This window comes from Anser brachyrhynchus (genome assembly GCF_964034855.1).
Source record: "Anser brachyrhynchus genome assembly, chromosome: W".
NCBI lineage: Eukaryota > Metazoa > Chordata > Aves > Anseriformes > Anatidae > Anser > Anser brachyrhynchus.
The window spans coordinates 19,988,911-20,014,494 of NC_137704.1; positions in this window are offsets into that span (position 1 = coordinate 19,988,911).

Sequence of the window (25,584 nt, forward strand, 5' to 3'; positions counted from 1 at the left end):
CATGTCCGTGCAAAGTCAGCAGTTTTTCTCTGAAGAAATCCCTTTGTTCTCTTCTCGCCTAAACCCAGGCCTCAATGTTAACCCTTCACACCCCTTAGTGGCACGAATTGCTGGACTATTCCTTACAATTCCTCCCTCTTTTTTTTAATATCATCAATTCGTGTCTCTTCTTCAACTTTTGTTAGTAGCAATTGGATTTCATCAGTCAGTTCTCGGGGTGTCCATTTCTTAAGCATCATTATCGACACATCACCTTTTCTCTCGCAAAGTCATCACAAATTGGGTGCTATTTATTATCCGCCGTATCAACAACATAAAGCAAGGTATCATACAAGGTATAAACAATAATGTCATTACACCACATAAAAATAAAAATAGCATTCTTTTAACCCATGGTCCACCGGGCAACCATGAAAAGAAATCCCAATCCATACCCTTCCAAGTTTGTACTGGGACGTGGGCTAGCTTTTTAATTTCTTTTGTTATCTGCTTAACTACTTTTCCATTATCATCAATTTGTAAACAACAATTAGAATCGTTCAGTTTTCCACACACTCCCCCTTCTTCTGCTAGTAAATAGTCTATGACCATTCTACGTTGAAAGATAGCATTCCTCATCTGAGTGGACTGATCAGCCAGAAGATCCAAGGTCGTCGCTGTTTGATTGGTTACAACTTCGAGGATAGCTTGCGACCTAATTATTCGGTTCAAATTATAAATAGGTTCTCGGGCTCCTGATACCAACTCATTTGGGTTCCAGGTAGCTGGCCCATAATGCTGTATGATTGGGCACTATCCCCGGATAAGGAAGTATCAATAGATCGTTTTACTCTGTTCAGGTCATCATATAATCTTATTCCTAAATGATTTCCTTGTGTTTGTGACAATAAAAAGAACAAGGGTCTTATGTACCCCACATAGCATATTCCCGACCAGTTTCCGGGTAGCCTCTTCTAAGCATGTTTGCCACACACCCAATAATGTCCCTTTAGGGCCCACGTCCCATTTGGAAAATGACCATCCCATCCATCTTTACCCTTTGGGGTGTGATAATACAGAGTGTCCTTGTTACCGAGTGGTCCTGTTACAATGTCTGCCCCGTTTGTACTCGTATATGCACGCTTCCAAGCTCCCACGTTGGGTTTCCAGTTACAGTCACAATTCAGTTCTCTTTGGCGACCTGTCATATTATAAGCCTTTTTCGCCGTCCAATCTTGAGAGTGTGGGAAGCTCCTTCAATCATGGGGTTGGGCCCGCTTTCAGAGCTTGTGTTACCATTCAGCCCTTCGGGGTGATCCAGCTCCTGGAAAAACTAATCACAATTTTATTATGGGTTTAAAAGGTTCTCATGTTATTTTTCTCAGGACAACCTGATCTTAGCGCGGGAGAAGTCCGGTCGAGGCCCTCTCACTCGGCGGTCAATACCCATAGGGGTTGCCTCCCTCGGTAGACCATACACGCCGCAGTGGAGGGTCCTACCCCGGTCTTGCCTTCTCCCTTTCCTCCCTTCAGCCTTGTCCTCTTTATCCAGTGCCCTTAATTCATGCAGAACCTCATTGCTGGGATATCAGTTCCTCTTTAGTCTCAGTTTCAGTTCCCCAGGAGTGGACTCAACCCTCCAGGCTTCGGTAGTTATTGGTCCTTTTATTCTGGATGCGTGGGTCCAACCCCTTTCTGCTGTTCTCACAGCTGTTTCAGTAGTAAGTAAAACAAGGTACAGTCCCTCCCATCGGGGGTTCAATGATTCTTCTCTCCAGGTTTCTATTAAGACCTTGTCTCCTGGTTGTATTTTATGAATAGCAAATCCTAAAGGTGGTGTCTGAGTCATCATCCCAATTTCTCTTATCTCCTGTAATCTCCTTCCAATGGTAATTATGTATTTCTGGATACTATGATCCTCAACTACATTGTTCTCTAGGGGCATCCCTTGAGAATAAGGCATACCATATAACATTTCATATGATGATAATCCAGTCTCACTGTGTGGTTTAGTTATCACAGTATCACAGTATCACAGATTTCTAGGTTGGAAGAGACCTCAAGATCATCGAGTCCAACCTCCGACCTAACACTAAGTACTCCACTAAACCATATCGCTAAGCTCTACATCTAAACGTCTTTTAAAGACCTCCAGGGATGGTGACTCCACCACCTCCCTGGGCAGCCCATTCCAATGCTTAATAACCCTTTCGGTAAAGAAGTACTTCCTAACATCCCACCTAAAACTCCCCTGTCGCAACTTTCGCCCATTCCCCCTCGTCCTGTCACCAGGCACGTGGGAGAACAGACCAATCCCCACCTCTTTACAGCCTCCTTTAAGGTAACTGTAGAGCGCGATAAGGTCGCCCCTGAGCCTCCTCTTCTCCAGGCTGAACAAGCCCAGCTCCCTCAGCCGCTCCTTGTAAGACTTGTTCTCCAGACCCCTCACCAGCTTGGTCGCCCTTCTCTGGACTCGCTCGAGCACGTCCATGTCCTTCCTGTAGCGAGGGGCCCAAAACTGAACACAGTACTCGAGGTGCGGCCTCACCAGAGCCGAGTACAGGGGCACAATCACTTCCCTAGACCTGCTGGCCACACTGCTTCTTATGCAGGCCAGGGTGCTGTTGGCCTTCTTGGCCACCTGGGCACACTGCTGGCTCATATTCAGCCGACTATCAACCAATACTCCCAGGTCCTTCTCGGCCAGGCAGCTTTCCAGCCACTCATCTCCCAGCCTGTAGCTCTGCTTGGGGTTGTTGCGCCCCAGGTGCAGGACCCGGCACTTGGCCTTGTTGAACTTCATACAGTTGGCCTCAGCCCATCGCTCCAGCCTATCCAGATCCTCCTGCAGAGCCTTCCTGCCCTCGAGCAGATCGACACATGCACTTAGCTTGGTGTCATCTGCAAACTTACTGAGGGTGCACTGGATGCCCTCATCCAGATCATCGATAAAGATATTAAAGAGGACCGGCCCCAGTACCGAGCCCTGGGGGACACCGCTAGTGACCGGCCTCCAACCAGATTTGACTCCATTCACCACAACTCTCTGGGCCCGGCTATCCAGCCAGTTTCTAACCCAGCGAAGCGTACGCCAGTCCAAGCCCCGAGCAGCCAGTTTCTTGAGGAGAATGTTGTGGGGAACGGTGTCAAAAGCCTTACTGAACTCAAGGTAGACCACATCCACAGCCTTTCCCTCATCCACCAAGCGCGTCACTTGGTCATAGAAGGAGATCAGGTTCGTCAAGCAGGACCTGCCTTTCATAAACCCATGCTGACTGGGCCTGATCGCCTGCTTGCCCTGCAAGTGCCGTGTGATGACCCTCAAGATAATCTGCTCCATGAGCTTTCCTGGCACTGAGGTCAAACTGACAGGCCTATAGTTCCCCGGGTCTGCCCTGCGGCCCTTCTTATAGATGGGCGTCACATTGGCTAGCCGCCAGTCAACCGGGACCTCCCCCGATAGCCAGGACTGCCGATAAATGATGGTAAGCGGCTCGGCCAGCTCCTCCGCCAGTTCTTTCAGTACCCTCGGGTGCATCCCATCCGGCCCCATCGACTTGCGCACATCCAAGCTCCGTAGCAGGTCGCCAACCATTTCCTCATGGATAGCGAAGGCCACATCCTGCTCCCCATCCCCTTCCACCAGCTCAAGGCACTGGGTATCCAGAGAACAACCAGGATTGCCGCTAAAGACTGAGGCAAAGGCGGCCTCAGCCTTTTCCTCATCCTTAGTAACTAGGTTTCCCCTCGCATCCAGTAAAGGATGGAGATTCTCCTTAGCCCTCCGTTTCGCGTTGATATATTTGTAAAAGGATTTTTTGTTGTCTTTAACGGCAGTAGCCAGATTGAGCTCCAGATGAGCTTTGGCCTTTCTAATTTTCTCCCTGCACAGCCTCGCTACATCCTTGTAGTCCTCCTCAGTGGCCCGCCCTTTTTTCCAAAGATTATAAACCCTCTTTTTTCTGCTAAGCACAAGCCGCAACTCTCTGTTGAGCCAGGCCGGTCTTCTTCCACGCCGGCTCGTCTTTGGACACGTGGGGACGGACCGCTCCTGTGCAATCACGATTTCCTTCTTGAGGAGCGCCCAGCCTTCCTGGACTCCTCTGCCCTTCAGAACCGCCTCCCAAGGGACTCGGCCAACCAGCGTCCTGAGCAGCTCAAAGTCAGCCCTCCGGAAGTCCAATACAGCAGTTTTACTGGTCCCCTTCCTGGCCTCGCCAAGAATAGAGAACTCTACCATTTCGTGGGCGCTCTGCCCAAGACAGTTTCCGACCACCACATCTCCCACCAGTCCTTCTCTGTTTGTGAAGAGAAGGTCTAGCGGGGCACCACCCCTGGTAGGTTCGCTGACCAGAGGCGTCAGGAAGCTATCTCCCACGCTCTCCAGAAACCTCCTAGACTGCTTTCTCTGTGCCGTGTTGTGTTTCCAGGATATGTCTGGGAAGTTGAAGTCCCCCACGAGGACTTATGTTCTTTATAGTTCTTATGTTTAAAAGTGCCAATGGTAAGCATTTCGTCCAGGGCAGCTGTGTCTCGATCATTAACTTAGCCAATTGTTTTTTTATTGTTTGATTCATCCTTTCTACTTTCCCTGAGCTTTGTGGGTGCCACGGAGTGTGGTATTCCCACTGAATACCTTTCAAGGGGTACATCCTTCAAATCTTTGTGGCTGGCGTATGTTCGATTATTTCCACACAATTGTGTTCCAACGGTCCTTCTTCTGGAACGGTTCCTAGAAATACTGCTGGATATAACAGGCTAGTCGTTTTCAAGGTTATGTCATCTTGTTCAGTTAGGATTGCCTGATATTTCATCATCCGGCTGGGTGATAACCAGTGCCCCCCCCCCTTTGTTCCAAAACGGTTGTTACCATATGTGGTCCAAAAACTTCAATACGTTTTCCCATTTGAAGGCAAATAATTTTCTACTAGCTTTATCAAGAGGTATGCAAAAGAAGGCATCCTTTAAATCTATCACGGTAAACCATTTATATTTCCCTTTCACAGATGTTAACAATGTGTAAGGATTAGCTACTACCAGGTGAATATCCTTTGTTATTTCATTTATTGCTCTAAGATCTTGTACAAATCTATACTCGCCATTCGGCTTCTTTACTGGAAAGATTGGAGTATTGTATTCCGATTTACATTCTTCCAGAATCTGATATTTGAGAAATTTGTCAATAATTTTCACCATTCCCGTGCCTAGCTTCTATCTTAAGTGGATATTGTTTGATTCAAACAGGTTTGGCTCCTTCCTTTAATTCCACCTTTACCAGTTGTGCCAGTTTCGACTTCCCTGGTACATCTGTTTCCCGTACTGTTGCTATAACTGCATTTTCTACTTCTCTTGGAATATTAACAAAGGGTTTATCTTTGATCATTAGGATTTGGCCTACTTTGGACTCAGGTACCTTCATTATTAATTCTCCATCCTCAAAGGTTATTGTTGCATCTAAGTTGGCTAATAGATCCCGTCCCAAGAGTGGCATCGGGCATTCTGGTACATACTAAAATTCATGGGTTAGTTCCTTACCCCCAAAACGCAAATAAAGGGGTTGTAAGAATGACCATTCCTCCTCTTTCCCTGTGGCTCCAATTATTGTAGTTGTCTTAGTTCCTAATCGTCCTTTTAAACTATTTAACACTGAATATGTTGCTCCTATTACATTTACAGCCTAATTAACACAGAGAAAGAAGCTCCCATAACCAACAAAAAATTCAAGCCTCTGTCTTCGTTTCCTGGCTTTATTTCAACTAGTGGACCTGCTAGGGTAGATGCCCCAGGTCCCCATCATTCCTGACTGTTGTAAGTTTGTCCTGCAGCCTAAGACAATTTCTTTCTGATATCAGGGGCTGATTGCCCTGGAAAGAGGCTAGCCAGTTGCCTCTCTCTCTCTCTCTCTTTTTTTTTTTTTTTTTTTTTAAAGCCAGGTCCATTTTTTTTTTTTTTTCATTGCATTTCAAAGTTGGTCCAGAAATTCAAAAATTCCATAAATTCCATAGGGGTTTCTTTTGGACCTTGTTGGAACAGATTCTCAATTCCCAATAGCCAATTTAACCAGATTTTAGTATTTACATAATTTCCGGGGTGATTAGGGTCTCAGTGAGGGGGTCGGTCAGGGGAATGCAATCGTTGAAAGTTCCCTGAGCGGTCCCATTGGCAATCTGAGCTCACACACGAACTCAGGTTGTTTCAAGAGTTAGCTGCTTTTCTGTTTCCACGACAACTCTCTCGGACCCATCACGGTCCCTCTGCCCCAGAGGGCTCACACCCGCGATTTAGAGATCTCAGCCTCGGGTTGAGACGGAACTATTAACATTCCTACATCCTCTTTCCCTGCTCATTCAACTTCAAACAGCTCTGTTAAATACTACATGCCACACAACCTTTAACACCTTCAACAATCCTTTTAACACTTCCTTTATCTTTCTCCAGCCCGTACTTTTCTAATGCCAACACCAAAGGCTCAGTCAGGGGCCAACTTAATTCCAAACCTTTTCCCTCCAACATGCTGAAACAACATATCACTATACAACATTTCATCCTATTTTCCTTCTCTCCTCAAAAACATTAATTGCAAGACACTGTTATAGTCGATTGATCCATAAAGTGGCCATTTAGTTTATATAGTGGCCACCATTGATTGCAATACTTAGTGAAAGTCCTCTTGCTTTCTGTGCCCCCATTTCTAACAATATCCTTCCAATGTGCCAATATGCACCCAAGGAGGCTTTTTTTTTTTTTTTAGGACGTCTTTTTTTTTGGATTTTCCCCTTTTCCTTGATTTCCCATTCCCTTTTATTTATTTATATTAGTTACTGTCCCTTGTTTCAATTTCCACGCAAACCTTTTTATTGCAGGTTTTTTCTATCTTTTCCTAATCTTCTTCCCAAATGTCCCAGTTCTCTGGGATTAAACTCTTCTTTCCACATACAAACTTTACTATTTCAGATTATTAATGAGCCCCATTCCAATCATAAATCCACAGGACTTCGGAAAAACACCTGAAGCACTCAGCCTTCTGTCTTCTAGACAAACAATATCACCTTTTCCACAAAATTTACATTTCAACAAGACCGAATTTCAAGCCAAATGCTAATTTTTCTCATGCACTTTGTTAGTAAGCCTACACAAAACAAGGAATCACTCCTGTGTATCCGTCAAGATGGGGGTTTAAAAAGGTATTGAGGCCTAAATAAATTCGCTCTCCCCCTTCTTACCAAATTCCCAGGGCTCAGGCCCGAACCACCGAAGAACTGACTCTCCGTTCTACCACTTTGATAATCAGTCAGCCCCTCTCCCCCGATACTTGGGAAACTGACCGAACACCACCGCGAATATACCAAAACTTCTAAACTGTTACTTAGATAATGCTCCCACCTTCCTCCTTGACACAGTCAAAACATTTAAGAACAAAATCGGATTACAAGATGCACCACCGGGGGTGGATTGTTAGGATATAGAGGTGGTAGGTTATCCAATGACTCCCATTCATCATCTTTTTCTTTTTCCTTTTTTTTTTATTTTTTATTTTTTTGTTCTCTTCTTCGTCAAACTTCTCGTCTGCTTTTAGTGTAAATATTGAGGCTGGAAAAGGACGTGAGATCCTGATCCATAATCCTGCATAATCACTTTCCTCCTGGCTAAAAGGTTCCTTTGAATTAACATGTATATTTAAGGCCTGGCAAACCCAGTCTTCAAAGGATCCGAAAACGGGCCAAAAGACATGTGGTCTTAAAGGCTCCTTCGGCCATTCTGTCATACAATACTGAACCATTTTTAATTTACTTTTTCCCTTTTCTGGGGCCCCTATCGTTCCAATTTCTAATCATTGTCCCTAATGGACTTTCTGGTGGTATGTCTGGTAATTTGCTCCCTTTTCTCTGGTCCCGGGTCTTCAATTTTGTCTGACCCATCTAGGAATTTTACTGTGGCAATTCCTATAGCCCTTGGTTGCCTTAGTGAGAGTGTCTTGCAGGGGGTTTAGGACCTATCACCCACCCACGAATCCTATAGGAATCGCTTCGGTCCTTCACCGGCCAAGTCCCTCGCGGGAGATTGGAACCGCGGTTAGAAGACCTCCACAATCGCTTCGGAACTACGTTCCGTCTCAGTCACACTCTCACACACACAGGCAACCGAATCCCACCCAACCGAACGGTATACGCCTTAAATACTTACGACTCCGTCGTCTTCGTTCGGATCTTCGCGCGCAGAATTACGGGCAAAATATAGTGCTGCAGCCGGCAAAGGGAGCTCATAAAAAAATCTAAATCTTTGCTTGCCCTTATTCAGGTTCGAGATGGCATTAGCCCCGACCTGACTCAAACAGGAGCCACCAAATGGTGGGGGCACCCCTCCTAGATCAAGTCAGAATTCAGGAACCAAGACCATCCCGGACGAGCCCCCAATTGTTATAAATGACTGAGTCCCAAATAGGATTACAATCAAAGTTTACAATTTATTAAACGAATAGAGGCAAGCAAACAGCGCTGGGTGCGCCGGGAGTCTCTGCTCCACCAGGACGCACCCCTGTTACGTAAGGCGGCTGGTTTTTATGCTCCTAGGCTAATACATATTCATTACTACTTCTAGAAGAGGCAGGGTTATCATAATTGGTTTCCCGAATCCGAAGTCCTCCCAGGTGCGCCTGCTTATCAGTCTCTGTTACTTTCTCGGGGGCCGCTCGGACAGGGAGGCTCATATTCTTCCTCCTTATCTAGTGGTCTCTTGGCCGGCTGTCAGAAGTTACTGCATGTCCGTGCAAAGTCAGCAGTTTTTCTCTGAAGAAATCCCTTTGTTCTCTTCTCGCCTAAACCCAGGCCTCAATGTTAACCCTTCAAACCCCTTAGTGGCACGAATTGCTGGACCATTCCTTACAAAGGTATAAGGGAGTGTTGTGGTTTAACCCGGCTGGCAGCTAAACACCACACAGCCGTTCGCTCACCCTCCCCCCTCCCTCTCTGGGATGGGGGAGAGAAACGGGAAAGTGAAGCCTGTGAGTTGAGATGAAGACAGTTTATTAAGACAGGAAAATAATAATAACAATAATAATAATAATAGTGATAATGGTAATAGTATTAACAATAATAATGTGTAAGAAAACAAGTGATGCACAATGCAATTGCTCACCACCCGCTGACCGATGCCCAGCCTATTCCCGAGCAGCCGGCCCCCCCCACCCCGGCCAGCCACCCCTATATATTGTTTAGCATGACGTCAGATGGTATGGAATACCCCTTTGGCCAGTTTGGGTCAGCTGTCCTGGGTCTGTCCCCTCCCAGCTCCTGCTGCACCCCCCGCCTGCTCGCTGGCAGGACAGAGCAAGAAGCCGAAAAGTCCTTGGCCTGGTGTAAACACTGCTCTGCAACAATTAAAACATCAGCATGTTATCAGCGCTCTTCTCATCCTAATCCAAAACATAGCACCCTACCAGCTACTATGAGCTACTTAACTCTGTCCTAACTGGAACCAGGACAGGGAGTCAGTCCCTAGAGGACAAAATATAAATAAGGCCTTTAGTGAACATCAGAAGAAGGATGAAACTCCCACAGAATGGCTGGAGAGATTAAGGAAGAACCTCCAGCTTTATTCCGGACTGGACCCCGGTACACCAGTGGGACAGGCCTTGTTAAAAACGCAATTTGTGGCAAAATCATGGGGGGATATCAGGTGGAAATTAGAAAAATTAGAGGATTGGCAGGATAGAGGGATGGATGAAGTGCTGAGAGAAGCTCAGAAGGTATATGTGCGAAGAGAAGAAGAGATTCATAAAAGGCAGGCCAGGATTCTAGTGGCAGCGATCCGGGAAGGACAAAAAGGGCCCCCCCCCTCGCCCGAAGGGTGTTCCGCTACCACGAAAAAGACCTCCGAGGAGCCAGAGTGATCAGAGGGATCTAAGACAGATAGAATGTTTTTATTGCCAAAAGAAGGGACACATGAAAAAGGACTGCAGAAAACGCTTACAAGATGAGCGAATGTTTAAAGAAGATTAGGGGAGTCAGGGGCTCCATCTACTGGGGACTTCTGGTATAACGGAGCCCTTGATAAAACTGAAGTTAGGTCCCCAGCATCAAGAAGTGGAGTTCTTTGTGGACTCTGGGGCAGAAAGATCGACTGTCCAAATGGTACCCCGGGGATGTCAACCTTCCTCGGAGAAATTACAGGTGATAGGAGCAAAAGGAGAGCCCTTTAGGGTCTCAGTAATAAAGGGGGTGAAAATAGAGACCCCAGCCCAAAGTTGCACAGGATCTTTTTTATTAGTACCAGAAGCTGAATATAACCTGTTGGGAAGAGACTTAATGGTGTAAGGAATAGTCCAGCAATTCGTGCCACTAAGGGGTGTGAAGGGTTAACATTGCTGGACTATTCCTTACACCATTAAGTGTTTTGTTGATTTGCCTTTTGGGGGTAAGGAACTAACCCATGAATTTTAGTATGTACCAGAATGCCCGATGCCACTCTTGGGACGGGATCTATTAGCCAAATCCTAATGATCAAAGATAAACCCTTTGTTAATATTCCAAGAGAAGTAGAAAATGCAGTTATAGCAACAGTACGGGAAACAGATGTACCAGGGAAGTCGAAACTGGCACAACCGGTAAAGGTGGAATTAAAGGAAGGAGCCAAACCTGTTTGAATCAAACAATATCCACTTAAGATAGAAGCTAGGCACGGGAATGGTGAAAATTATTGACAAATTTCTCAAATATCAGATTCTGGAAGAATGTAAATCGGAATACAATACTCCAATCTTTCCAGTAAAGAAGCCGAATGGCGAGTATAGATTTGTACAAGATCTTAGAGCAATAAATGAAATAACAAAGGATATTCACCCGGTAGTAGCTAATCCTTACACATTGTTAACATCTGTGAAAGGGAAATATAAATGGTTTACCGTGATAGATTTAAAGGATGCCTTCTTTTGCATACCTCTTGATAAAGCTAGTAGAAAATTATTTGCCTTCAAATGGGAAAACGTATTGAAGTTTTTGGACCACATATGGTAACAACCGTTTTGGAACAAAGGGGGGGGGGCACTGGTTATCACCCAGCCGGATGATGAAATATCAGGCAATCCTAACTGAACAAGATGACATAACCTTGAAAACGACTAGCCTGTTATATCCAGCAGTATTTCTAGGAACCGTTCCAGAAGAAGGACCGTTGGAACACAATTGTGTGGAAATAATCGAACATACGCCAGCCACAAAGATTTGAAGGATGTACCCCTTGAAAGGTATTCAGTGGGAATACCACACTCCGTGGCACCCACAAAGCTCAGGGAAAGTAGAAAGGATGAATCAAACAATAAAAAAACAATTGGCTAAGTTAATGATCGAGACACAGCTGCCCTGGACGAAATGCTTACCATTGGCACTTTTAAACATAAGAACTAAACCACACAGTGAGACTGGATTATCATCATATGAAATGTTATATGGTATGCCTTATTCTCAAGGGATGCCCCTAGGGAACAATGTAATTGAGGATCATAGTATCCAGAAATACATAATTACCATTGGAAGGAGATTACAGGAGCTAAGAGAAATTGGGATGATGACTCAGACACCACCTTTAGGATTTGCTATTCATAAAATACAACCAGGAGACAAGGTCTTAATAAAAACCTGGAGAGAAGAATCATTGAACCCCCGATGGGAGGGACTGTACCTTGTTTTACTTACTACTGAAACAGCTGTGAGAACAGCAGAAAGGGGTTGGACCCACGCATCCAGAATAAAAGGACCAATAACTACCGAAGCCTGGAGGGTTGAGTCCACTCCTGGGGAACTGAAACTGAGACTAAAGAGGAACTGATATCCCAGCAATGAGGTTCTGCATGAATTAAGGGCACTGGATAAAGAGGACAAGGCTGAAGGGAGGAAAGGGAGAAGGCAAGACCGGGGTAGGACCCTCCACTGCGGCGTGTATGGTCTACCGAGGGAGGCAACCCCTATGGGTATTGACCGCCGAGTGAGAGGGCCTCGACCGGACTTCTCCCGCGCTAAGATCAGGTTGTCCTGAGAAAAATAACATGAGAACCTTTTAAACCCATAATAAAATTGTGATTAGTTTTTCCAGGAGCTGGATCACCCCGAAGGGCTGAATGGTAACACAAGCTCTGAAAGCGGGTCCAACCCCATGATTGAAGGAGCTTCCCACACTCTCAAGATTGGACGGCGAAAAAGGATAAGAAATGCTATACTTCCTGGTATTGTTTTTACAGGGGCAATTGGGCCATGGGCAGGAATGGAGGAATAACTTTTTCACTTTGGGGGAGGAAGTGGACAAGGCCTTTAACCTTAGTAACTGCTGGATTTGTGGAGGACCGGGGGGAACTGAAAGTTGGCCCTGGGTAGCAGGCCCGGTCGAACCCAAGTGGTGGGTTAGTAATTTGAGTGAAGTTCATAATGGGACGCAATTTTGGAAAGAGGAAGGAGGTCCATGGCAGTTGCACTCGTCAGCTCGGGGTGCATACTGCTTGAACAGAACAGGAACAGTGGCGGTGGGAAAAAGCATTTGCAATTGGACTCTGTCCCCCGGATATGATTGTACCGATCCTGGATGTAGTCCTATAAGCTGTACAGCACGTAGTGGGAAATGGAACGCCACACATGTTCAGCTGAGAAATGGGACTTGGCTGAAATGCTCATATTGAGAATTTTTTGGATCTGGATGTGAAACTGTGGCAAGAGCACAAGCGGGGGAACAATTCGATGGTCAAATCTTGAGCTGTCAGCGTGATAACACCTCTAAGGAATAGCATGTGGTGCGGGTCTATCGTTGGAAATGGCAGGATGAGAATGGGAGGCGAGTGTTTTTTTAAACATTTCTGGTCAGCTTATAATATGACAGGCCGCCAAAGAGAACTGAATTGTGACTGTAAGTGGAAACCCAACGTGGGAGCTTGGAAGTGCGCATATACAAGTACAAACGGGGCAGACATTGTAACAGGACCACTCGGTAACAAGGACAGTCTGTATTATCACACCCCAAGGGCTAAAAAGGAATGGAATGGTCCAAACGGGACGTGGGCCCTAAAGGGACATTATTGGGTGTGTGGCAAACATGCTTAGAAGAGGCTACCCGGAAACTGGTCGGGAATATGCTATGTGGGGTACATAAGACCCTTGTTCTTTTTATTGTCACAAACACAAGGAAATCATTTAGGAATAAGATTATATGATGACTTGAACAGAGTAAAACGATCTATTGATACTTCCTTATCCGGGGATAGTGCCCAAAAATGGGGAAAGGATGAATGGCCTCCTGAAAGAATCATACAGCATTATGGGCCAGCTACCTGGAACCCAAATGAGTTGGTATCAGGAGCCCGAGAACCTATTTATAATTTGAACCGAATAATTAGGTCGCAAGCTATCCTCGAAGTTGTAACCAATCAAACAGTGACGGCCTTGGATCTTCTGGCTGATCAGTCCACTCAGATGAGGAATGCTATCTTTCAACGTAGAATGGTCTTAGACTATTTACTAGCAGAAGAAGGGGGAGTGTGTGGAAAACTGAACGATTCTAATTGTTGTTTACAAATTGATGATAATGGAAAAGTGGTTAAGCAGATAACAAAAGAAATTAAAAAGCTAGCCCACGTCCCAGTACAAACTTGGAAGGGTATGGATTGGGATTTCTTTTCATGGTTGCCCGGTGGACCATAGGTTAAAAGGATGCTATTTTTATTTTTATGTGGTGTAATGACATTATTGTTTATACCTTGTATGATACCTTGCTTTATGTTGTTGATACGGCGAATAATAAATAGCACCCAATTTGTGATGACTTCGGGAGAGAAAAGGGGATGTGTCGATAATGATGCTTAAGAAATGGACACCCCGAGAACTGGCTGATGAAATCCAATTGCTGCTAACAAAGGTTGAAGAAGAGACACGAATTGATAATATTAAAAAAAAAAAAGGGAGGAATTGTAAGGAATGGTCCAGCAATTCGTGCCACTAAGGGGTTTGAAGGGTTAACATTGAGGCCTGGGTTTAGGCGAGAAGAGAACAAAGGGATTTCTTCAGAGAAAAACTGCTGACTTTGCACGGACATGCAGTAACTTCTGACAGCCGGCCAAGAGACCACTAGATAAGGAGGAAGAATACGAGCCTCCCTGTCCAAGCGGCCCCCGAGAAAGTTACAGAGACTGATAAGCAGGCGCACCTGGGAGGACTTCGGATTCGGGAAACCAGTTATAATAACCCTGCCTCTTCTAGAAGTAGTAATGAATATGTATTAGCCTAGGAGCATAAAAACCAGCCGCCTTACGTAACAGGTGTGCGTCCTGGTGGAGCAGAGACTCCCGGCGCACCCAGCGCTGTTTGCTTGCCTCTATTCCTTTAATAAATTGTAAACTTTGATTGTAATCCTATTTGGGACTCAGTCATTTATAACACCTTGTACAATAATAGTCCTTAAATCCTGCATATGACCCCTATCTTGTTCATTTTGGTTATTCCAGTTAGGCCTCTGTAGGGGCCATTTAAGATCTCCCGCAGGACCCTGCTGGTGTTGCTGGTCCCAAATTCGCATTCCAGCCCTCCGGATCATGTTCCTTTCTTCTGCAGTGAATAATATACCTAAAATGGCCTGGAGTTCTTCCCAGGTGTAAACATTAGGCCCCAAGAACTGGTCTACTCGCTCAGAGACTCCAAGAGGATCTTCTAAGAGATTTCCCATTTCCTTCTTGAATTCTCTGACGTCTCCCGTATTTAGGGGGATGGAGACGTATCCCATACCGGATTGGGGCCCCCCCATTGCAACCTCTCTTAGGGGATATAGTCTACCCCCATCTTCTCGATTTCTAGTTTGGCTCCGAGTTACCCATCTAGTTCCCCGAGGGGTGTCTGTGGTCGAATCGGAGTCAGTATGGTAATTTGGAGACGTGGGGGGGGGGTTGGAGGTTGCGGAGGAGGGGATATAGAAGGGGGGGGGGGTGTAAGTGGGACTTCCTCCTCATTCCGTTCATTCCTTTTCCTCCCCCCTTTTTCTCTTAATGGGTATAAGTTGGCTCGGGTCTCAGATCCTATCCATAAGTGTGCATACTCACTCTCCTCTGGGCTGAAAGGCTCCTTTGAATTCACATAAAGGTTTAGAGCCTGACAGATCCATTCCTCAAAGGACCCAAACACGGGCCAGTATAATGGGTGAGCCCCTAATTTGCTTCCCACCCCAGACTTCCATACAATAATGTATCATCTTAACTTTATCCTTACCCCGCCTAGAGGGGTAATCGTTCCAATGTTTAATCATTAACCCTAACGGGCTCTCTGGTGGTATCGGAGGCAACCTAGCCTTGGGTTCCGACCCACCCATGGGACCAGAACACTTGCTCCTCTTCTGTCCCGTCTTCCAGAGTGCCTTCACACACACACACGGCCTTCACCTCCCGTTTGTGGCCCAGTCCCTCACGGGAGGTGGGAACCGCACTACCAGGGAGTCCGCACTCGCTTCGTCCTCGATTGGACGTCTCACACAGGCACACTCTGGGCTTCCCAACCCCAACCGAATGGATAACCGGCCTATACTTACTCACTCCTGAGTCTTTGTTCGGAGCTTCATGCACAAAGATTAAGGGGTTACCGGTTATTTAATTACTCATCGCTGGAACTTTAGGTTCGTCGGTAGGGGTGCGTCGGCTTGGGGAACTCCAGACCGGGACCGCAGGATCAGCAGGGCGCGCCTCCCCTGGGAGGGATCCAGCCAAGCTACCACTATCCGAGTCACGGCACCAATTTGTTATAAATTAGTTCCGGTAGAAATCATTCCCGACACATTGTGGGTAAGGTAGATCGAATTTCAATTTATTTGAGCATTTTAGCAAGCAGCGATAAGTAAAACAGTGCTGGGCGGCCGGGGAGTCTCCTGCTCCGCCAACGGCGCGCTCCTAAGCCCACCAGAGTCTCGATTTATAGCCTAGTAGTTCCGGGTTTAGTGGCACATCCTGGTGTCTTCTATGACTGCACGGCCTGTTGCTAGGGGGTCTTCATCAGTCCTCTGGTGGTCGTGGGGATGAAGATCATCGTCTTCCTCTGCGTTGGGGTCATGACTTTGCTGCAGTATGTGTGTTCTCATGCGAGGGGGAATGCCATTTTGCCCTTATTTGGAGCTGGTTTCTACTGCAATTGTTAACTTAACAGGAAGTTCCCACACTTGTTTTTTTTCCTTCAACAGGATATTGGGGGTATAAGCAATCACCCGTTGAAACCTCCCATCAGCAACATTTAATGAACAAACAAGGCTTTACCCATTACAATATTTCTTACCTTGGTCTGCGCACAGAGTTACCGGATCAGTTCTTAAACCCGGAGTGCCTACCTTCTTCCCTTCCCCAGTACTTCATGCATCCTGCCTCTTTAATCAGTCTCGGGCCCTCTGTCAGCTCTCCTCAGAACCGCCACCGTCGATGCACAGGACCGCTGAAATCAGCGGGGCATGCCTTCCTGCTGCTGCAGTGGTGGGGCTCCCCAGTAGGTGACTGGATCCCGGACGAGCCCCCAAATTGTGAGAAGCACTCTGTAGCCAATAACATAGGCTCAGGCGAGGATCTCAGTGAAGTAGTAATTTATTCGCGATTGCAATGGCGGACGTCCCACAAGCAGGAGCGCACCTACTAGTCACACGGTACAGTTTATATACTTTCTTTCCTTGACGACCGGGACCCTCCCCTGTTTCCCCATTGACTGGGTAATCCAGGTTCACAACCTATCCGATGCTTCACAGACAATGCCTGGCCTTCAGTTGCCGGCCTGTTAAATTTCAGATTTCTTCTGACTTTTTTACTGTTTGAAGTGGTAATGTTTCTTCCCTTATCTGACTTGACTTGACACCGTGATTTTCACCTAATTGCTCTAAGGAGTCCAGTTGTCTGCATTTTACAAGGTTGTCTGCTAAGCTTTCTTATCACTGCAAGCATATCTCAGTACCATGTTCCTTCCCTCTAAACAATGCAACTCTGCAAAAACAACATTTTTATTCCCACACCTGCGAGGCAAACTCCCTGGCGGATGAAGCTGCTGCCATCTATATATCAATCCTCCACATCTTCTAGGGGTATATCCTTTAAATCTGGTCAGCTGGAGTATACCGTGTCCATAGTCTTGATGCAATCATGAATGGGTAATCTGGAAACTCTGTTACTAAGGAAAGAGGCTGGGTTCACAGTATTAGTGCCGGAAAAAAAAGTAAACTAATAGTCCATTCTACACATTCCTTTCCTTCTTCAGTAGCTATCAACAGGTCATTTACATATTGCAACAGTGTCTCCCTTTCCTGAAGGGGTTTTCCAAGCTTCAAGATCACAGGCTAGCTGGTTCCCGAATATGGTGGGTCTATTCTTGAACCCCTGTGGTAACACAGTCCAAGTAAGATGAGTTTTTCGTCCTGTATTGGGATTTTCCCATTCCAAGGCAAAGAGTTTCTGTCTTTCAGTCGCCACGGGCAGGCAGAAAAAGGCGTCCTTTAAATCTAGTACCGGGAACCAAACTTGACTGTTTTCTAATTTTGTCAAAAGGTTATAGGGGTTGGCTACTACAGGGTATAAATCTTTTGTGATACTATTGATGGCCATTAAAACCTGGACTATATGGTAGGTTCCATCTGCCTTTCTAACTGAGCCTATATAGAGTATTATAGTCTGACTCACATTCTACTAATAGTCCATATTTAAGAAAGTTATTGATTATTCCTTCCATTCCCCTTCTGTCTTCCACCTCTAGTGGGTATTGCTTTTGGCATACCTTGGGGAGCATTTTCCTTTAAACCATTTTTTTTTTCAGGTACTACATTCTTTGCTCTCCCAAGTATTCCTGTAGCCCAAACTCCCAGACGCTTGGTTCATAATTACATCCATTCAGGGAGTCCTGTCTGGAGCTTTCTCTGGACTCGCCAGGGATAGACTTAAGAGTTTAATATGTTACTTTTATTTCCATTTTCCCTTGTTCAAAAGAAATGTTTGCATCCAATTTTTCCAGCAAGTCCCTTTCTAATAAGGGCCTTGGCGAATTGGGTAAGTATAAAAATTGACGTATTCCAACCACTTGTCCCAATTTAAATTTCAAGGGTTGCAAAAAGAATGCCTTTTCTGTTGGCCAGTTGCTCCTATTACATTTACAGACTCAGCACTTTTCCAGAATCAATTCTTAGATTAACACAGAGAGAGAAGCTCCCATATCCAATAAAAAAATCCATGCCTCTCTCTTCATTCCCTAGCTTTATTTCAACCAGTGGATCTGCTAGGGTAGATGCCCCAGATTCCTGTCATTCCTGCTCTGACTGTTGCAAGTTTATCCTGAAACCTAAGGCAATCCTTTTTTTTTTTTTTCCTCAGTGTCCTTCTTTCTTGCAGTATGCACACTGTTTCTGTCCTAATGTTCCTCTAAACCCTCCTAAAGTCCTTTCTTTACCTTTTTCAATTCCCCCTTTGCCCCCCTCCTTCTCTCTTTGTGTTCTAGTGCAGCCACTGTTTGCCGTGGTTAATAACTTCTGTCCTTCGTGTCTTCCCCATTCCTAAATACTTTCCACGCTGCATTCAATAACCTTTCTGGGTCTCCCAAGTCCTGTCCCTCCAATTTCTGTAATTTCTTTCTGATATCAGGGGCCGATTGCCCTAGAAAGAGGCTAGCCAATTGCCTCTGTTTGTCTTCCGAAGCCAGGTCCAAATTGGTGTGTGTATATATATATATATATATATATATATACACACACACTTTTTTTTTTCCCACTGCATTTCAAAGTTGGTCCAAAAATTCCGTAGGGGTTTCTTTTGGACCTTGTTGGAACAGATTCTCAATTCCCAATTTAACCGGATTTTGGTATTTACATAACCGTTCATAATTTCCGGGGTAATTAGGGTCTCGGTGGGGGTCGGTCAGGGGAATGCAATCGTCTACAGTTCCCTGAGCGGTCCCATTGGCAATCTGAGCTTGCACATGAACTCAGGTTGTTTTAAGAATTAGCTGCTTTTCTGTTTCCACGACAACTCTCTCGGGCTCATCATGATCCCTCTGCCCCAGAGGGCTCCCATCCATGATTTTGAAGTCTCTGCCTCAACCCTGGAACTACTAACATTCCTACAGCCTCTTTCCCTGCTCATTCAACTTCAACCATCTCTGTCAAATACTACATGCCACACCTTCAGTAACCCTTTTAACACTTCCTTTTATCTTTCTCCAGCCTGTAATGCCAGCACCAAAGGCTCAGTCAGGGGCCAACTTGATTCCCTACCATTTTCCCTCCAGGATGCTGCCTCAGTCTAAACAACATATCGGTATACAACATTTCATCCCATTTCCCTTCCCTTCTCAAAAACAACATTAGTTGCAATAAAGTATTATAATTCAGTGTTCTATTAGGGGGCCACTTTTCCCCATCGTCCAATTTATAGAGGGGCCACCACTGATTACAATACTTCATTAAAATCTTCTTGTCCACTATCCCACCAGGTGCTCCTCCTATATCCTTGCAGTGAGCCAAAATACAGCCCAAGGGGCTCCTTTTCAGTATTCCACCTGCCTGTTTATTACCCATATTTATGTTTTCCTAATTAATAAGCAATTCCCGGTTAAGCTGACAACATTAAAACTTGACCCGTGGTAAATTATATAAGGGGGTGGTAGCTCCACAGCGAATATACCAAAACTTCTGAACTGTTACTTAGATAATAGGCCCAGTCAGCATGGGTTTATGAAAGGCAGGTCCTGCTTGACGAACCTGATCTCCTTCTATGACAAAGTGACGCGCTTGGTGGATGAGGGAAAGGCTGTGGATGTGGTCTACCTTGACTTCAGTAAGGCTTTTGACACCGTTTCCCACAGCATTCTCCTGAAGAAACTGGCTGCTCATGGCTTGGACTGGCGTACGCTTTGTTGGGTTAAAATCTGGCTGGGTAGCCGGGCCCAAAGAGTCGTGGTGAATGGAGTTAAATCCAGTTGGAGGCCGGTCACTAGTGGAGTCCCCCAGGGCTCAGTACTGGGGCCAGTCCTCTTTAACATCTTTATCGATGATCTGGATGAGGGGATCGAGTGCACCCTCAGTAAGTTTGCAGATGACACCAAGTTAGGTGCATGTGTTGATCTGTTCAAGGGTAGGAAGGCTCTGCAGGAGGATCTGGATAGGCTGGAGCGATGGGCTGAGGCCAACCGTATGAAGTTCAACAAGGCCAAGTGCCGGGTCCTGCACCTGGGGCACAACAACCCCAAGCAGAGCAACAGGCTGGGAGATGAGTGGTTGGAAAGCTGCCTGGCAGAGAAGGACCTGGGAGTATTGGTTGATAGTCAGCTGAATATGAGCCAGCAGTGTGCCCAGGTGGCCAAGAAGGCCAACAGCATCCTGGCTTGTATAAGAAGCAGCGTGGCCAGCAGGTCCAGGGAAGTGATTGTCCCCCTGTACTCAGCTCTGGTGAGGCCACACCTCGAGTATTGTGTTCACTTTTGGGCCCCTCACTACAAGAAGGACATGGAGGTGCTCGAGCGAGTCCAGAGAAGGGCGACGAAGCTGGTGAGGAGTCTGGAGAACAAGTCTTCTGAGGAGCGGCTGAGGGAGCTGGGATTGTTCAGCTTGGAAAAGAGGAGGCTCAGGGGCGACCTTATCGCTCTCTACAGGTACCTTAAAGGAGGCTGTAGAGAGGTGGGGGTTGGTCTATTCTCCCACGTGCCTGGTGATAGGACGAGGGGGAATGGGCTAAAGTTTTGCCAGGGGAGGTTTAGGTTGGATATTAGGAAGAACTTTTTTACTGAAAGGGTTGTTAGGCATTGGAATAGGCTGCCCAGGGAAGTGGTTGAGTTACCATCCCTGGAGGTCTTTAGAAGACGTTTAGATGTAGAGCTTAGTGATATGGTTTAGTGAAGGACTTGTTAGTGTTAGGTCAGAGGTTGGACTGGATGATCTTGGAGGTCTCTTCCAACCTAGATGTGAAGCCAGGGATAGAAGAATGGGGGCTTGCTTAATCGTATTAATGATTTCTAAATAAAACAATTGTAATTATTAAAGCCAGGAATGAAAGAATGGGGGCTTGCTTAATCGCTTTAAAATAGATGTTGCTGAGTGTCTTTGCTTACTACTGTGCAAATTAACCGAAACAAGGAGTCTCGGGGCCCCTCACAGAGGATGTTTCCTGACAAAAATGGGGAACCTGTCTCAAAAACCAGCTGAGACCGACCTTGTGGTTTGGACAAGAGCCAAGGAGCAGCTGAGTCTGTACAAAGGCAGGGGGTCAACCAGCGGTGATGAAGAGGAGTTATCGGACTTCATCCCCACGACCCCCGGAAGACCACCACCAGAAGGCACTGCGCAAGCACAGATGGGAGGAGTTTATGGAAATGACTTCTTGGAGCTAATTTTAATACAAAGCGGGGATAGGTTATGAATATGTATAGGCGTATTGGGAAACTTCATGCATATGTAACTTTTTACTGCATATAACCAAAGCAAGGTGCCGTGTTACGGCGTGCATGCCTTTGGGAGCTATCCCGCATGTGCCCGGCGCCGAAATAAACCACATACCTACTTTATAACTTATTTGCTTTGAGTTATAGAGTTCTTCCACGAATCAGATGATTCTGTGAATTCCAGAGACTGGGAAGCCCGCACAGCCCTTTATAAAGGTCCAGCAAGGGGTGTCTGAACCATACCTGCAGTTTACTGATTGGTTTCGCGATGCACTAGATAAGCAGATTGACCATCGGGAAGCAAAAGACGCCTTGCTACAAAGGCTAGCGGTAGAAAACGCAAACACCGACTGTAAAAAGGTGCTACAGACTCTGCCCGTGAATGCAGCAATAGTTCAGATGATAGAGGCGTGTAATCGAGTGGGTTCTATCGAGCATCATACCGAATCGCTAGCGTCCACTTTTGCAACAGCACTAACCATCAGTCAGGACCCTCAGGGTCAGAAAAAACGCTATCGGTGGGGAGACCCGAGCCACCTAATCTCCGCATGCCCCGGGCGGGGGGGCGGGGGGGGGACAGCTCGCCCCCAGTCCCGCCCACTTTGTGTCCCGGATGTGGGAGGGGACGCCACTGGGCGAGTCAATGTCGCTCTAAATACAACGCGGAAAGACAGCCTCTGCCGCCGCGGCAGGGAAATGGGAGGAGGAGCGCGGGGCGGGGCCGCGCGACGACACAAGCACCCCCGCCTCCTGGTCAAAGGAGGAACCTCCCACAATGGAGGGCTCCAAATGCAATGCTGACGCAGGGTCCAGCGCCACCTGCTGCCCCGTTGCCACGGTTACCACTGTGGACACCCTCTCAGCAAGAACCAGAGGGAGTGCCGGAGTGGATGTCTCCACAGTAACAGACGCCGCTTTGTGGGGTACTCACGTTCATAAAATTCCATTGAACGTCAAAGGACCAATTGGGAATGGCTGTAGTGCATTGCTGCTAGGACGATCAAGTACAACTTGACACCGTCTCCACCACTGTCAATACCAAAGGGAACTAGAATTGCTCAACTGACTCTTTTTCGAGCAGTAGTACCAATGGCTGTGGCTGCTATCAGGGGAGCAGCAGGATTCGGGTCAACCGGATTCCCCGAGATGTTTTGGGCTGCCGACATAGCCCAGCATCGGCCAATGCTTACTGTTACCCTTTGGAATAATTCTGAGCACCCACCCTCCAGTCAATGCAAGATGCCGGTGGACACTGGAGCGGACGTTACCGTCATTGCCATTGAAGACTGGCCCTCTGGGGCCCATGACTTGGCCCATGACAGCTCCCTCAGGCGGATTGGTTGGAGTGGGAGGAATGTCAAGCACCTTTCAGAGTGCCACGAAGCTTACTATAAAACCCCAAGAAGGTATTACGTGCACAGTACACCCTTACATTGCTAATATCCCCATCAGCCTGATGGGGCGAGATGTGATGGGACAATGTAAATTCACCATCTCCTCCCCTGAAAATTTTCAGTAGCGGCCATTGATGAGCGACCGACACTCTGTCTCACATGGAAAAGGGAATCACCGGTATGGGTGGATCAATGGCCGCTTACAAGAAATGAGGTCGCGGCACTGCAGGAGTTGGTTCAAGAACAACTCCAACAAGGACATATTGTTCCAACAAACAGCCCATGGAATTCACCAGTGTTTGTCATCAAGAAGAAGAGCGGGAAATGGAGATTACTGCATGATTTGCAACGAATCAACGCAGTGATCGAGGACATGGGCTCCTTGCAGCCAGGATTACCCTCACCTACAATGATACCCCGTAACTGGGACATCGTTGCTATGGACTTAAAAGACTGCTTTTTCACAATTCCTTTGCATCCTGACGACACTCCTCGTTTTGCCTTTTTGGTACCAAAGATCAGTAGGAAGGAGCCTATGGACCGATATCATTGGACCGTACTACCACTAGGCATGAAAAACTCCCCAACCATGTGCCAAACCTATATCGCAAAAGCTATCCAACCAGTATGCCAATGCTTTCCGGAGATATACATATACCACTACCTGGACGATATCCTACTAGCTGGATCTTCTAGTGATAAGGTCCAAGAGGCACTGCCTGCCTTAAAACAAGCGTTACAGACAGCAGGACTCCAAATTGCACCTGAAAAGGTGCAGACCCAAGCACCTTGGAAGTATCTGGGGTGGAAGATTTTACAGCAAACCATTCAACCACAGCAGATATCCATTAATGCAGATGTTAAGACACTGAACGATGTACAGAAATTACTAGGCAATATAAACTGGATTAGACTACAATGTGGGATAGACAATTCGATATTAGCGCCGCTCTTTGAGTTATTAAAGGGAGACACTGATATTAATGCCCCAAGGCGATGGACTGAGGAGGCTCATAAAGCATTGCAAATGGTTAATGAAAGAATCTCAGCACAGCAATGCCATCGTCGTAGTGAGAACCTCCCCCTTCAATTATATATTTGTAATCAAGAACAACAACCAGTGGCTATTATTGGGCAATGGGACCCCTCCTGTAAGGACCCCTTAGTGGTCCTGCAATGGGTCTTTTTACCCCATCAACCCTCAAAAACTATTGCAACGCGAGTGGAAATGTTTGCCGTCCTAATAAAGAAAGGACGTGAGAGAATAGTTGAATTAGCGGGAGAAGAGCCCAATCTGATTATAATTCCCGTAGTAAAAGACTATTTCACCTGGTGCTTGCAGAATAGCTTAGAGCTCCAAATAGCGTTGACGGGATTCGATGGACAGGTTGATACCCACCATCCACCTCATAAAATGTTCTCCTTTTATAATAATATAAAAATTGAAGAGCGGCCGTTGTGCCAACGGCAACCAGTGGATGGCCGGACGGTCTTTAGAGATGGGGCCAGAAAAACAGGCAAAGCTGTAGTAACTTGGGAAGGAGTTGGAAAGTGGCAACACCAGATTGAGCGGATCCAAGGTTCCCCACAGATAGTTGAATTACATGCTATTATAATGGCTTTTAAGTGCTGGCCAACAGTACCTTTGAATATTGTATCTGACTCACAATATGCTGTAGGTGTCACTCAGCGCATTGAGAGGGCACATTTGAGACATATCCCAAAGGAAAACTTGTTTCTAAAATTTAAGGAGCTGTTATTTTTGGTGGAGCAGCGAGCGCACCCATATTATATGCGGAGCCACGCCATGTTACCTGGTATATTTCCAGAGGGTAATGCACGCGCTGACCAGCTAACTAATATGACCCTGACTGCCCCGGTGCCTAAGGTGCTGGAGCAAGCACGGTTATCCCATGCCTTCTTCCATCAATCCGCCAAAGTCTTGGCGAAACAATTCGCTATATCGATCATTGATGCCAAATTGATTGTCCAAACATGTCCTGACTGTCAACAACATGTTTCAACCACGCCCTTAACGGTAAACCCTAGAGGTCTACGGTCCTTACAGTTATGGCAGACCGACGTAACAAATATTCCAGAATTTGGTCGCTTGAAATATGTTCACGTATCGGTAGACACTTTCTCTCATGCTACTTGGGCGACAGCCGTGGCGGGTAAAACTAGCCACCATATCCAGGCTCACTTCCGTGTCGCTTTCGCAGCGCTAGGCATTCCAAAGGAAATAAAAACCGGCAATGGCCCCGCCTATAGTAGTCACTCCCTTCAAACCTTTTTTCAAACTTGGGGTATCCGACACATCACAGGCATTCCTCATTCCCCCACGGGTCATGCCACTGCTGAGCGCACACATCGCACCTTGAAAGCACTGCTAAATAAACAAAAAGGGGGAGACACCCAGGAAACCTATCATTACCCTTTCCTCACAAAGAGGTACTGCCCATAGTAAAACATTACAAAAGTATGAATTCCGCGCTGTCACAGGTGCCACAATCAGAGCAGGCCTTAGTAATGGTAAAAAATTTAAATACAGGTCTTTGGGAGGGACCCCAGCCTCTAATAACCTGGGGTCGAGGGTATGCTTGTGTCTCCACAGGTCACGGACCAAGATGGGTACCAGCAAGGGGGTAAGGCCATGGTTGGCCTCCTCCCCACAATCGCCGTTGTCATCGGTTATTGCCAGCCCTGGGTCTCCATCCAACCATGCCACAACATCTGGGTCACCCTCGCCAACATGACAGGACAAGAAGCGGTGTGCCTGTCCCTGGCTAGTGCTAACGACCTGTTCG